This window comes from Jaculus jaculus, chromosome 2 (genome assembly GCF_020740685.1).
Source record: "Jaculus jaculus isolate mJacJac1 chromosome 2, mJacJac1.mat.Y.cur, whole genome shotgun sequence".
Taxonomy (NCBI): domain Eukaryota; kingdom Metazoa; phylum Chordata; class Mammalia; order Rodentia; family Dipodidae; genus Jaculus; species Jaculus jaculus.
The window spans coordinates 172,757,500-172,773,688 of record NC_059103.1 but is presented as its reverse complement, the minus strand read 5'-3'; the positions used below and the strand labels follow the sequence as shown (position 1 = coordinate 172,773,688).

At 42.2% G+C, this 16,189-nt stretch overlaps 1 protein-coding gene across 5 annotated transcripts in view; it reads left to right on the top strand.

Moving 5' to 3' along the window:
* The window catches only part of Ncald (neurocalcin delta), a 538,037-nt gene that overhangs the window by 276,021 nt on the left and 245,827 nt on the right, over positions 1–16,189 (top strand). For 2 of the 5 annotated variants that reach the window (XM_045143363.1, XM_045143365.1), the window contains exon 2: positions 11,176–11,225. The exons of the other annotated variants lie outside the window; for them this stretch is intronic. The gene's annotated coding sequence lies outside the window, so the exon portion shown is untranslated. The remainder of the gene's footprint in view (positions 1–11,175; positions 11,226–16,189) is intronic. 5 annotated transcript variants of the gene reach the window in all.

The window sequence follows — 16,189 nt, the reverse complement described above, 5'->3', positions numbered from 1 at the left end:
ACCATGATCAAACAGAAACCCTTCCTCCCTTAAGTTGTTTCTGTCAAATACTTTAGTCACAGTGGCTAAAAGTAGCTAATATATTTTCCCATCTGTGAGCCTTCTCAGGTTCTGTTCCATCCCTGCATTGCTGTTCCTCAACTCTTGGCAAGCTGGCACCTTTCATATATGTCAGAAGATGCTTTCTCAGGGTCTCTTCCCATGTGGGGACCCTTGTGGGTCATGGTCTTTCCACATGAGAGAGAACATCGTCATCTGAGATTGGACTTTTCAGCTTCATCTCATTTACAATGTAATGTGTGTGTGTGAGTGTGTGTGTGTGTGTGTAGTGGGGATTGTACCCAGGACCTTGTATAGGAACTGCTATTGTGTAGGTTTCTCCCTCAGTCTGGACTTTATATTCGACAAGAGCAGGAGCTCTGCTGGTCGCATGAGCTGTGTATGCTGATTGTCTGGCACATTCGGGTCCTCAGGTATTTCCTCAATTATTGACAAGGAATAAAGGCTTAAATTGGTGGAAAGGGAAAGTGAGGAGGGAAGACAAGCTAGGGTGAATGGCAGAGGATGGCAGAATGCACTTCATGCTGAGATCTAATACTTGGTGGGTCATGACAGGGAATCAGACATCACTCCTGTTCCAGAAAACTTGGAGAGACTAAAGCCAGAATCTACTGGGTTGAAAGGGGGCTTTAAAACCATTGATATAGGTACTTTGAGCTCTTCTCAGTAGAAAATTGTCCTAATGTTTTTGTTGTTGTTGCTAATTTTGATATAGGAAAAATACACAATACAAGGTAGAACTTGGGAAGTGAATACCTATGGAAACTAATATTCCTATCCTTAACTCCACTCCACTCCCTAGGAGGATCCAGGACCACTTTATCCCAAACCTTAACCCTCCTGAACTTGACCATGGTGTCAGTGGCTTTCCTCTTATTTATCACATATTAAGATCTGACTTCCTAGGAGTTCTCGTGAACTAAAAGGCGGGAGGTCCACTGGGGAGATGTTGCTAAGTCCTTTTGATGGCCCTCATTTTAAAGATGGATCGGTCACTAGTAGGGGAGGTTCTGAGCTTAGCTCAGTACCTGCACATTGTTACCAACAAAAATTCATCAGTACGATTACTTCCAAATCACCTTTATCTTTTAATCCGTCCCGGTAGTCATTGAAAGTTTACATGTAGTCATCAGGATAAGCAGAGATACTGGAACCAGTTTTTTTTTTTTTTTTTTTTAAAGAGGGTTATTGGAAGGGCCTTAGTAGTTTAGGGAGCTGAGGAAAAAGCTGGATAAGCAGGCCCTGGCAAAGATGGAGCCAGGGCAGGGGAAGAGGGTCTTGGGAGTGAGAATTCATGAGCCACCCGCGGGATTCTGCCATGGCTGGTGGTTCAGCTGCTGTTACTCTCATCCTTGTTGGTTCCAGGTAAATTGCCTAAAGAGAGAATCAGGTGGCCCACTGTGGGTTTGGGTCCTCTCTGGTGATCTGAGGAACAGAAATCTGGGAGTGGTTGCCCTACAAAGCCATATGGATCTGGAGTGGACAAATGTATGCAGCCTGAATGCTAAGTAGACAAAACCCACCCAACAAAACTGACTCCTTTTTGGGGGTTCTTAATGACCTCCCAAGAAGACTTCTCTTGCCTCATTTCTCAGCTTTTCCATGTCAGATCTTTCTATCATAATCAGTCTTTCTTTACAAGCAATCGTTATTTCCCCTGAATAACTTCTATAATGTTGATTCACTCGTACCTTGATTCAGTCAACAAATATTTATTAGATTCCTACTCTGTCTTCTGTGGACTGGTTTTCTGCAGGAAACCAAAGAGATCCACATGTCTTCAAGGACTTACTTGAAGACAAGACTAGTGAGGTGGGATAGGCAGCCCCCAATAAATGTATAGCACTATGTGATAATGGTAATCAAATGCTAATGAAAACCCCACAAAACTGAAGGATATTGCCTTAGCCATTGAATTCATGTGTATATCAGTTGGCCATTACAGGTGGCTGGACAGAGAGAAGAATTGCATCTAGGCTCTGAGTAAGATCACATTACCATTTAGGGATGTACTCCACCCCAACACACTCAAGCACCCATTCACCACACATCCCCTACATGCATGTGTCTTAACCCTTAATAATAAGGTCCTTAACCCTTATTTTCCCAGTCTCTCTTCTCTGGAATCAGGTTGGCTTCTTGGTATCTGCCGGAGTCAGATTCACATTGCTGGTAGAAATCACCCAACCATGAGCAGCTTGTGGGAGAAAGGGTCTTGTTTTGGCTTCCAGATTCAAATGGAAGCTCCATGATGGCAGGAGAAAATGATGGCATGAACAGAGGGTGGACATTGCTACCTGGCCAACATCAGATGGACAGCAGGAACAGGAGAGGAAGAGGAAAGCTGACTATAATACCCATAAGCCCGCCCCAAATAATACACTGCCTCTAGGAAGGTCTAATTCCAAAATTGCCACTAGCTGGTGACCTACCATTCAGAACACCTAAGTTTATGGGGGACGCCTGAATCAAACCACCACATTTCACCCTTAGTCCCTCGTAAACTGATAACCATACATGATGTAAAATCCAATGAACTCAAATTCCCTATTTTTTTTTATCAATTCCAATGATATTCAAACATTTCCATAGTCCAACATCTTTTAACTGAGCTGTAATATGAAAAATAAATAGATAAAATAAATAAAACCATAATGCCACAGAATAAACATTCACACTGCAAAAGACAGCATTGGGCCTAGCAAAGAAATATTCAATAAATTCAAGATTTAAATAGGACAAACAACAAACTCTGTAGCTCCACATTCAACAACTCTTGTCAGTGACAAGTCTCTGGAGTTCCAATTCTGCCCCTCTAGCTTGTCTACTCACATTCCCAAAAAACTTCATCCAGGGCCAGAAGCTCTCCTTGGCAGCCATCTCATAGTCCTGGCATCTCCTTGGATCTCCACTGCAACCCACAGTCCATCCACATGGCTCCATTGGACTTCCATGCCGATAACCCAACAAGCCTGCTTCACACTGCCCATGGCCATTTCCAGAATACAAAACTGTGTTGCAAATTCAATGGCCCTCTCTTTCCTGCACTTTTTATACTCCACAATACTAAGTGGGCTGCCAATTTGTTAATCTGGTGGGGGGGGGGAATAAAGCAGACTTTGAAGAGCAGAACACTCCTTCAGCATTCATGCCCCTGCAAAAGAGTCTGAGTTCTTCCTTTTGTTCCAATACAGGTCAGCTGCACCAAGCTCAATGGTTTTAATCTCTCATACAATTACAGCTGAACAGGCAGAAGTTTTGGCCCAAAGATTTCATGTTTTCTGTGTAATATCCCTCTGCTCATACCAGTCCATTTCTACATAATACAACCCTGCACAAGTTCTCAAGACATGGGCATTACAACAAGCCTGTCACAAAAAATGCTTCCACCCAAGTCCAGGCAAAGCTCTTCATCCTCATAAGCCAAAGCTCACAGTCCATAGTGCTTACTGCATTCAGGTCTTTCAACTCTGACCAGAGTAGTCCATCAAGCTGTACTTACAGCACTGCAAGACATCTCTTAGGAAAAGATTTCAAATCCTTCTTCATGACTACCTCAAAACTTAGCTCCAAAAGGCCAGAAGCCACAGAGTCAGTTATCTAGCAGTACTGACCCCACTCCTCTGGTACCAATTTTACTGTTGCAGTCAGGTTCTCATTGCTGGCAGAAAACACCCAACCATGAGCAGCTTGTGGGGAAAAAGAGTTTATTTTGGCTTATAGGCTTGAGAGGAAGCTCCATGAGGGCAGGGGAAAATAATGGCATGAGCAGACAGTGGACATCACCTCCTGATCAATATCAGATGGACAACAGCAACAAGAGAGTGTGCTGAACACTGGCAAGAGGAAGCTAGCTGTAATACCCCAAATCCCATCCCCAACAATACACTGCCTATAGGAGGGTTTAATTCCCAAATTGCCACCAGCTGGAGACATGGCATTCAGAACACCTACGTTTATGGGGGAACACCTGAATCAAACCACTACAGTATCCTTATTATTATTATTTTTTGTCATACAAGCTTTCTGAAGTTTAGACCAACTCTAGGACACAAATAGAAAATGTAATCCTTGTAACTTAAGCCATGTGAATACATCAACATAAATGAGAACATCTGAAGGGACATCAGAGAGGACCTAGCCCAAGTGGCATTGTGCCATGGGCAGCAGTAGCTGTAACGTTGCTTTCCTTCCTTCTCCCTCCTTCCCTCTTCCTTCCTTTCTTGGTCTTGTTCTTCCTTCCTTCTTTCCTTCCTTCCTTCCTCTTTCCCTCTTTTCTTTCTTTCTTTCTTTCTTTCTTTCTTTCTTTCTTTCTTTCTTTCTTTCTTTCTCTCCCTCTCCCTCTCTCTCTCTCTCTCTCTCTCTCTCTTTCTTTCTTTCTTTCTTTCTTTCTTTCTTTCTTTCTTTCTTTCTTTCTTTCTTTCTTTCTTTCTCTTGGGGATCAAACCCAGGACTTTGCCCATACTAACCATATCACTGACCTATGCACCTAGGTCCAGAAATGTTTTTTTTTTTTTTCCACATCACTGTAGTCATTTGTTTATTGAGTATGTGCTCAGCGTGCTATCACTATACAGATTTTATTTCTCAAGTGAGGTTCAGAAATGGTTTTGAAAGGGAAGCTAGAATCTTTTTTAAAGCTGCTCCAGCTATAGTTAACGTCCAGCCTTACTAAATTGTAGAAAACAAGTCTACAGGACACTTCAAAAATATGTTTACTATATGCTTGTGTAAAATAGAGCAATGATGATTACATGATGATCAGATGCCCACCCCACCTTAGTGGGGTGCATAGTTTTACACTACAGACCAATAAGAAAGTTGCCCTTGACACTGCTTTGGTTCTGATGGTAGCTGTGTTTAAACGGTCAGCTGTGTTATGAGTATATTTAGCTTATGCTAAATGCCCCTGAGAGAATGAATATCATCTGTTTCCAGTTTAATTGTGTTTTGGAGCATGGTACATTTTTTTCCCAGATGAATAAATATTCAGCTTTTTCCACTTCCTGAGGAAAGTTCAAGTTGGATTCTGAAGTACAAATTACCAAACTGATTAAATGAAATTAACATTAAATGTAAAGAGCTATAATCTCTATTTATAAGAATATGCTAAAATGTATTACACAATGAAAATGCCAGAGTTTGGATGAAAAATTAAATATTAATCAGGACAGACCAGAACCTCTTCCATTCACCATCAGCATGAATGCACAGCCATGACTGACAGGACAGTTATAAATAGTGGTCAAGTCATGAAATAATTGTACAATGTCTTATTATAATACTTAAAACTTTTCCAAAGCTGTTTTTATCCAGGTGTTCTCATACTTTGAAGAGCACATAAACCTTGAAATTTGTATATTCAAACCAAAATATAAAGTATTTTAAGCTTAATTTTCACTGTCTAAAAAAAAAAAGACTCACTCTGAGAAAGCAAATTTGGTCAGCTGCATTTACTTGTTTCTTTAAAAACCATAAACTTTCTGATAAACATCTTGTAGTAGTTACTTTCTCACTGCTGGAACAAAATGCCTGACCAGAAGCAGCTTATGGGAGTTTATTTCTGGCTTACGGTTTCAAGGGGAAGCTTCATGATGGCAGAGAAAGTATGGCCAGAGCAGACAGCTGGGTGTCACATCTCTACAGTGGCAAGGAGGAAGTAGGGAGTATAAGTTGAGTGTGGCAAGTGGGGCTGGGCTACAACACCCCAAGGCCAGGCCCCAGAAACACACCTCCTCCAGCAAGGCTGTACCTCCCAAAGGTACCACTACCTTCCCAAACAGCACCAACTGGACATTAAATATTCAAACACTAGAGGCTGTGGGGACTCCCACAGACTCATGGCCATGCAAAATGCATTCCATTTAAAAGTCCCTATGGTCTTTACTGGTCCCAACACTGTTCAAAAGTCTGAAGTCTCATTTGAGACTCGAGGCAATCTTTTAACTGTGAGGCCTGTAAAATAAACACGAGCTACACACCTCCAACGTATAATTGCACAGAGTAAACATTCCTACTCCAAGAGGGAGGAATAGATCGCAGAAAGGAAAGACAAGACCAATCCAAGACTAAAACCCAGCAAGCTAATATAAAATCATGCAGCTCCAGGTCCAGCACCTGGGACTTACAGTGAAATCATCTGGGCTCCAAAAGCCTTCATCAGTTCTACTCCTCCCAATGTTCTACTTGTAACCCTTCTGCTGAACAGGATCCACCCCCAGGCACACAGCTTTTTCTGGCAGAGTCCTGGTATTTCAACATCCCAGTGTCCCCACTGCAACCTATGGTTCATTTTCACAGCTTCACGTGGTGGCCTCACAGTATCTCCTTTGCAAGGACTTCAACCCTGCCTCACATCATCCAGACTCAGCATCTCTCCATAACCATGGTGCACTCCAGGCCCCTCTGTTTCTTGCATCTTCACATCCCCCAAACCAGCAGTACATGGGCAAAGCTGTTGAGCTATTCTGCCAAGTGGGGATGAAGCCTGATCTTGAGGAGGAGGGAACTCCTTCTTCACATGCTTTTGGCTAGAGCCATCAGTGGATTGGCTCTTGTCATCGGAGCATCTCTCCAATCGATCCAGTGCAGAGCTGCTTGGCCCTCCTCAGTTGTGGTAATCTCTTTGACAATTGCTTCTGAAGTGACTGCACCTCTGTAACTGGGACCAGAAACCTGTTCACATTTCTTGATATGCCAGACTGTAGTCTTCATATCTTTCTGCTCTGGATTTCCCCCTGCCAAACACAGTAATCTATCATATTTAAATTCAGTTTTGCTCAAGTTCTTAGAATAGCACATGAACTCGCTCTAGCCCAGCTACCAAAAAAAAAACAAAAAAAACAAACAAAAAAAAAAAAAAAAACCTTTTCCCCTTTCTGAAACTTAGCCTCCATGATCCACACTTCTTTCTACTTTTGTGTTTTTTGAACTCTGATCAGAATGGCCCATTAAACTCTGCTCATAACACTTCTCTATTTTAAAGTTCCAAATCCTTCCATGTTCCTCCTTCAAACCAGTTTTAAAAGACCAAAATCCACATGGTCAGATTCATCACAGCAATAGCACCACTTTTCTGTACCAATTTTCTGTAGCAATGACTTTTTGCTGAGTCAAAACACCCAAACTGAATCAGTTTAGGGAAGGAAAGAGTTTACTCCTGGCTTACAGTTCCATGGGGAAATTTCATCATAGCGAAGAAATCATGGCAAGAGCAAATAGGTGACATCACATCTTCACATAAGCATGGAGGAAGCAAAAATAAATAAATAGATAAAAGCACAAAAGCACCCAGCAGAGCTGTGCTATGTCACCCCAAAGCCTGCCCCAGCAAGATACCTCTTCTAGCAAGGCTCCACTTCCTGAATGTTCCACATACTTGCCACATAGCACCACCAAGTAGAATTTAAGTATTCAAACATATGAGTCTCTGAGGAACATTTTACATTTAACTTATTACAGACCTTAAGGAAAAAGTTGAAACCAATTTGCAATAGATTCATACACAGCTACTTGTGATAAGTGATTGCTCCAAGATCATCCCTCTCTACTAACAAGCTTCTAACATGGAGTTCCACTCCAGTGGTCTCTCTTCATTATCTTTTGCCTCCTCCCTGTCATAATGCGAATTATCAAGATACAAACACATAATTTGAATGTGAAGTGTCATCCCCATCCCTGGGCTCATGTGTTTGAACACTTAGCCCTCAGCTAGTGGCACTGTTTGTGGAGGTTATGGAAACATTGGGACCATGGCCTCACAAGCAGAAGTGGGTTGCTGGAGAAGAGCCTTGGGGATGATACTTCTGGTCTCTATTTCCTGATCAGCCAAGATGTGTGGAACTGCTGCCTCACATTCCCATCACTAGAGATGCAGCATCCCAGCCCTCATGACTTCCGTGCCATAGCGGACTACATTCTCCAGAGCCATGAACCAAGGCAAATCCTTCCCCTCTTAGGTTGTTTCTGTTAGGGAGTTTGTCACAACCATGAGAAAAGTAACTAACACAATATGTAATTGTTTTACTCCATCATGCTGCTGAAAGAACTCGAAAGAACAGAACTCTACTTTGCATAGTTCTGGAAGCTGTCAAGTCCAAGATCAAAGCACTGGAAATTTTGGTGTCTGATGTGGGCTACTTTTTGCCCTTTAATGCTCACTTTAAGTAAGGGACAGAAATGTGAAAATGCTGAATGCCATGTGAAACCTATTTTATAAGGGCCTTAATGCCATTTTACAGGGAAGCTATCATGATATAATTACCTCTAAAGGGCCCATTTCTTTGTACCAGGACATTGGAGATTAAGCTTCCATGTGATGTTTGGAGGAACAAATATGTATGTATGTATGTATGTATACATATATATGGGTGTGTGTATACACACAAATATGTACGTACATATTCATATATTGTAGTACTGTATAAAATTAATCTTTATGTGTATGTTTTAGTGAAATGTAAAGAATGAAATCTATAGTCTGTTAATTATTTAGACTCCTCTTGCCATTCAAGTCCACATTTTTCCAACTCCACCTCAATCCTTAGCTCATTAGTACATGAGGAAAAAATAGGTAAGATAGTGTATGTTCTAATGTATGTCTGTGAGTAGGTCAATGAAACTTGTCCAGTGGCATAACCAGCACCCTGCTGATTTACCAACTAGCTCAGTCTTTTTTTAATTTTTTTAATTTTTATTTGCATTTCCCATGATTATATAAAAAAAAAAATCCCATGGTAATTTCCTCCCTCCCCACCCCCCCCCCCACTTTCCCCTTTGAAATTCCATTCTCCACCATATTACCTCCCCATCACAATCATTGTACTTACATATATACAATATCAACCTATTAAGTATCCTCCTCCCTTCCTTTCTCTTCCCTTTAGGTCTCCTTTTTAACTTACTGGCCTCTGCTACTAAATATTTTCATTCTCACGCAGAAGCCCAATCATCTGTAGCTAGGATCCACATATGAGAGAGAACATGTGGTGCTTGGCTTTCTGGGCCTGGGTTACCTCGCTTAGTATAATCCTTTCCAGGTCCATCCATTTTTCTGCAAATTTCATAACTTCATTTTTCTTTATTGCTGAGTAGAACTCCATTGTATAAATCCAACTAGCTCAGTCTTTAGTGCACCATTGAGTGCGATGTTGGAGAAACGTATCAAGATCCACAATAGGTCAACTCATTCATTTGCCCTATTGTTTCAACCAAGCATCGCCACCCCACAATAAATTATTAAGGACTGAAATGGAGTTAACTACATATATTTAATTGAAAATGGAAAAAAAAAACATGGAAGCCGGATCTGGTGGCAGATGGCTTTAATCCCAGCACTCGGGAGGCAGAGGAAGGAGGATCACCTTGAGTTTGAGGCCACCCTGAGGCTACATAGTGAATCACAGGTCAGTCTGGGGTCGAGCAAGACCCTATATCAAAGCAACATCAACATTTTAAAGTTGTAATGTGTTTGAATATCAACAAGGTAATTTTAACTTAAAGGACAATGTATAAAAAACATCTCATAGGTATTATTCAATTAAACATTGTGTTGGAATGATTACATTTCATTAAGTCAAACCTCTTCGATAATATTTATTAAGTGTGTAAGTTAGGGCTGGAAAGATGGCTTAGTGTTGAAGGCACTTGCCTACAGAGCCAAAGGACCCATGTTCAGTTCCCCAGGACCCACATAAGCCAGATGCATAAGGTGCCACATGCGTCTGGAATTTGTTTGCAATGGTTGGAGGCCCTGGTGCCCCCATTTTCTCTCTTTCTATCTGCCTCTTTCTCTCTCAAATAAATAAACAAAAACAACAAATTTTAAAAAGCATGTAAATTATGACTAAGAAATATATGAATCTGTTTTCAATTGGAATTCTTATTTGTAAGTCAGAATTATTAGATGACTAAAATTAGAAACAAAACAATAATAAGTATCACTTTTAGAACATGCAGAAGTTCAGTTACTTGCCTGAGGTCTTTACCACCAAGATATATTGTCTCTATTCTGTATTCAAAGGGACACATTTGTTATGTCTTTGATAAAACTTTTAGTTCTGCCTTAACTGTATCTAATTCTCTGCTCAGGAGCATGAGTCCTTGGCTGAGGTACATTTGGCAATGCAGGACACATCACCAAGTATACAGACATATAGAGAAATTGGTTGTTTGACATTTTTTTAAATTTAATTTTTATTAACATTTTCCATGATTATAAAAAAAAATCCCATGGTAATGCCCTCCCTCCCCCCCACCACTTTCCCCTTTGATCAACTTTTTTCTAACATGTCACTTGGCAAATATTTTTGTGTTGAATTATTGTAATTAATTTTTTAATATGAAAGGGAAGAGAGTTGGAAATACAAACAAGTTTACATCCATGGAATTTTTATCCCTAATTAAAATAACACCAATACTTAATAATTCAATGATGTGAGTGGGGATTTAAAAAAAAAAAAAAACATATTTCCCCAGAGTGCTTTAGTCCTCTAGATTCTTTTGAAGCTATATGAGAAACCAATTAGATTGTCTAGACTGGCAGTCCCAGCGGCACTGGAATGCCCTTTTTCCTCAGAGGAAGGCTATAAATGTCAGACACATGTCCATTAGTGATGGAGCCCCACAGCTCACATCTTCCTCCTCAAAGCTTTCCTCAGTCAGATTTCTGAGGGAGTCTTCTCCCAGACGCATTGCTTGGTTTTCTTCGGATACCCTCTTGCCCTTAGAATCCAACCAATTTATTAGTCCCACTTATTGACTCATTTCATTATGATCTCTTACTGCTTGGTAGGGGCTGTGTCTGTCAATTCTTCTTTGTACCTATGGAAGGCAGATCATTTGGTGCTTGCTAGAAGATGGATATAAAAGCTTATGTTTGTGTCCTTTCTCTTCAAGGCTTTATTCTTTCCCAAGAAGTTTGTGAACATTAACAAGAAGTCAATTTCAAACTCTCCCTCTTCTTCTAGGGAAGTCTATTTGGCTAGGTTTATCCCCACAGTAACCTATACTAACTGTTCCCAGAGAGCAAACCCAAGCCTCCCACTGGTGCGGGAGAAGATGGCACCTTTGTGATGTTTTTCACTCAGCATTGTTACCTTGCCTATCTTCTTTCAGATCATCTAGACTTTGGTCTCTTGGAACTTCCTGAAAGTGACGGCCCTAGAGTAAGTGTACATTTCGAATTTCCTTCTTAGTCAGTTAAACATGGAAATCTGGGTTTTCCCTGGTAGATTTGTTCAAATGTTTCATCACTGAATAGTGACAATGAATGGGAATTTTGTATATAGAAACAAATAATAAGCCCCCTCTTTAATAATTTATAGAAACATCAAAGAGATAGAAATAGTTTCCTCCAGGGACGCATTGCAGCAACCTCTTCTGTTATATTCAATTGGACCACAGTCCAAGAGGCATCTTAAGTGACATTAGTCACAAGTCATAGCAGAATCTGGCACTTTGTGGGCATGTGTGTGTGATGATTAAGAGAATGAGTGCATGGGTTAAGCAATTCTTCCCTCTGGGGTGGCAGCTGTGTGTGGTCTTCCCCACGGAGGCAGTGCAGAATGGTGGTTAGTGCCCCAATCTGCACCAAAATACTTCGTGTTAGTCTCCAGTTCTGCCACTTAATGACTACAGGCTTGGGGCACATCTCCAACCCTTTCTTTGACTTGCTTTCCTCACCCATAATATGGGCCTAATAAAACTACCTATCTTGTTACTACAGTAGGATTACAATAATCAAATGAGTTCATGATTTCAACATACTTTAAAGATATTTTATTTATTTATTTATTGTGCTGGAGAGATGGCTTAGCAGTTAAGGTGCTTGCCAGCAAAGTCTAAGGACCCAGGTTTGATTCCCCAGGGCCCATGTAAGACAGATGCTCAAGGTAACACATGCATCTGGAGTTCATTTGCAGTAGCTAGAGGCCCTGGTATAGTCATTTCTTTCTGTCTCTGTCTCTCTCTCTCTCTGTGTACCTGCTTTTTTCTCTCTCTCAAATAAATAAAATATTTTTAAAGAAAATATTTATTTATTGATTTGAGAAGGGGAGCAGATAGAGAGAGAGAGAGAGAATAAGCACACCATGGCCTCTAGCCACTACAGATGAACTCCAGACACATGTGCCACCTAGTGCATCTGGCTTTAGGTGGAGAATCGAACCTGGGTTCTTTGGCTTTGCCAGCAAGCACCTTAACTGCAGTTGAGAGTAGGAAGAGGTTCCTAAGGGGATTGGTGGGTTTAAAGGTTGCTAGCCAATGCCTAGGGACTATTATTCCAGCTCATAGGGAGTCAAGTGATCTTCATAGTAGTGGGAAGATGTGTGCAGGGGGATGGACTGTGTGAAGGCTGCTGGCTGACCCCATACAAGGAGTTTCCTAGGCAACTGGCCAATGGCCATAGGACTATGGGCAAAGCCTCAGTTCAGGTGTACCAGGCTTGGAGAGAGAGTGGTCTCCTGTAGTGGTGGGGGGAGGGGACCTTACCTTGCTTGGCAGCTCAGGCCCATCTCCTGAAGGCCCCAGCCTGTGCCTGGCAGTGCCCAACAATAGCCCAGGCTGGCTTTGAACTCATGGCAGTCCTCTTGTCTTAGCCTTCTATGTGCTGGGATTACAGGTGTAAGCCACCATCCTTAGAAAATGGAAATAAATTAAGAATAGAACATATATTGGAACCTAGGAATAGTAAATTAAGATATCACAAGGTCCCTTCCAAAGATTGAAAAGTGGTTCAGTCTAGTAGCAGCGATGCGTGACACTCTCCATAGTAACAAAATAGACTCTCAGACCTAAAGAAGCAGGCTCCTTGGAGAGATGGCTAATTAGGACTGGGGCAGGAAGTGTACAAGATGAACTTAAAGTGTCAAACAGTGCCAGGAATTAAAGAAGCGCCTAAAATATAAGCATCAAATGAGAGGTGTGTGAAAGGAATGCAGGAGGCAACTAGAAAAGCTCTCAATGGCCAAATCCCAAAGAAATTAAGCAATGTAATAAGTAGCCTAGTGTTGAGATATAACTTTAAGTGTAAGATACGCATTTGCACTCATGTAAGTGATTGGCCTCATCAACAAATAAGCAAAGATAATGAACAATTTTCCCCATGCTGAGGAGTGCCAAACAGTATCCAGATATTTTGTCTTTCAGGAGGTAAAATATACCTCCCAGTGGGAGCTTCACATAGCAATAGTCTGTCAGAGCGTAAAACAGACAGAGGGAGAAAAAGAAAGGGGGCTGCCTGACCAATGCTACTTCAGGGAGGGTGGTTTTCCACTGTGGGGATTGATCTGAGGCCTCATGCATGTTAGGCGGACTGTCTTCTTACAAGTACTCGCTCAAGCCAAGAACATTGACAGTAGCCTGCCTTATTAATAGTAGGTTCCTGGTCTGGAGAGATGGCTTAGCGGTTAAGCGCTTGCCTGTGAAGCCTAAGGACCCCGGTTCGAGTCTCGGTTCCCCAGGTCCCACGTTAGCCAGATGCACAAGGGGGCGCACGCATCTGGAGTTCGTTTGAAGAGGCTGGAAGCCCTGGTGTGCCCATTCTCTCTCTCTCCCTCTATCTGTCTTTCTCTCTGTGTCTGTCGCTCTCAAATAAAAATAAATAAATAAATAAATAAAAAATAGTAGGTTCCTTTGATGATGAGAAAGACACTTTTCTTTTGTGGTCTTCCTTCCCCAAACATGTTACCTAAGTTAAACCTGAGCAAAGCACAAACCAAATTCTACGTAAAAGGCATTGTACAAAATATTTGACCAGTATTCTTGAAAGTTATTAAGAGTCCTGAGAAACCACTGAAGAGTGAGAAACTGTTCCCATCAGGAGAAGCCTAAGCAGATGTGATGACTCGAGGTAAAGTGATGTCCTGTGTGGGCTGTGGGGACAGCAGCAGGACCTGACAGCCAATGAAGGAATAAAGTGTGAAGGTTAATGAGCAGTGAGATTTCAATGTGGCTTATTAATTGTGATGAGACATTATTAATGGAAGATGTTAATAGTAGGAAAACTGAGCTTGGGGTCCATGGGAACTGTCTTCACTACAATTCTGTAAGTCTTTGAAAACAAAACACTCCCTCCGAAACAAACTGACTGCCGCTCCCACAATGCATAACCCACAACCCCATGGGGAATACCTGCAACCCCACTGAGGAGCGTCCCCAGCGGAATGGGGGCGGGGATGAAGGAAAAGAGGGTACCAACACATGATGTATCCATACAAAGTATGTTGATAATAATAATGATAATAACAGTAATAATAAAAGAAAAAGAAAACAATTAAAAATAAGCATTTAGTTTTGAAAGAAAGTATACCTCTCCCCCAGTACTGGTCACTTTCTCGTTGCTGTGACCAAATACCCGACCAGAGGCAGCTTAGATAAGGAAGGGTTTTAGTTGGAGCTTACGGTGCATCGTGGCAGGGGAGGCAAATTGGCAGCAGCAAGAAGCAGCCAGTCACATTCAGTCCATGGTGAGGAAGCAGCTATATTTCTCCTTTTTATTTATTTTTTATTTTTTTATTGTTTTTTGAGGTAGGGTCTCACTCAAGCCCAGGCTGACCTGGAATTCACTATGGAGTCTCAGGGTGGCCTCGAACTCATGGCGATCCTCCTACCTCTGCCTCCCGAGTGCTGGGATTAAAGGCGTGCGCCACCACACCCGGCGTTCTCCTTTTTATGCAGCCCAGGGGCCCCTGGCATGATACTGTGCATATATTTACATTAGATTCTCCCACCTCAACTAACCTAATCTAGCCAATCCCTCATGGACACATCTAGAGATTTATTTCCATACTGATTCTAAATCCCAAGTTGCCAATACAAACCATCACACTTTCTCACACCACCACCGCCAACCCGACCAATGAAACACTAATTTGAAGATAAATCTACTAATTTTTAAGTGACAGAAAAGTATTTTGAGGTCCAATTCGTTGGTGTTTATTTAAGACTCGTGCATACCGAATCACATTCTATGCTGATGTTTTGGAGTATATAGTGCTGTATACATTTATAAAGCGTTCTGCTATATAATCAAAAGAAGCAATGAGCTGGGAATGGTGGTACATGTCGGTAACCCCAACACTGAAGAGGCTGAGGAAGGGGGAGCTGGAGTTCGAGGCCTTCCTGGCTACATAATGAGACATTATATGGAGAAACCAAAACAGCAATGACAACAAATGGAACGAAACAATTGGCAAGAACAATTGTCACTCGGGCACCGTGAGGATTATACGTCTATAGTTACTCTTGGGTTGTCACTGTGACCAAATACCTGACAGAAACAGCTGGAGGGAGGAAAGGTTTGTTTAGGCTCACTGTTTCAGAGGAATTTCCACCCATCGCAGCAGGGAAGGCATGGCAAAACGGCTGTGTGTGTGGCGGCAAGGGGTGAGGCAGTGGTGTCCTGGCACAGACTCTGAAGCAGAGAAAGCTAGCTGGAACCAGGGGTGGATATAACTCCCCCAGACCCACCCAAAGCCAGGCATCACTTCCTAACGGCTCCTCAGGGCCACGAAATGGGGACCAAGCGTTCAAAGCATGAGCCCATCAGACATTTCCGATTCAAACCATAGGAAAAGCTATGTTTTCCTTGTGTGCAGCTGCATACCAAATGATCAGAAATACAGAGTTTTCCACGGGCTGAGCATCCTGGATGACATAAAAAAGAGGAAGCTTGGGCTGGAGAGATGGCTTAGCGGTTAGGCGCTTGCCTGTGAAGCCTAAGGACCCCGGTTCGAGGCTCGGTTCCCCAGGTCCCACATTAGCCAGATGCACAAGGGGGCGCACGCGTCTGGAGTTCGTTTGCAGAGGCTGGAAGCCCTGGCGCGCCCATTCTCTCTCTCTCCCTCTATCTGTCTTTCTCTCTCTGTCTGTCGCTCTCAAATAAATAAATTAAAAATTTTTTAAAAAAGAGGAAGCTCGCTGAACACACGCCTTCGTCTTTGCTTAGGAGCTCTCAAAAAGGTGTGGTGGAGGCGTTGGCTACCTCTGGTCCTTTCTGGAGCTTGGAAGGTTTCCTTTCAGCTCATGTCGTTGTGGGTGGAGTTCAGTTGAGATTGCGGAAGTAAAGAGGCATTTTCTTTCTGGCTCTCACCCACCTTCGCTCAAGACATCGCGTGGCATCTCACAGTCC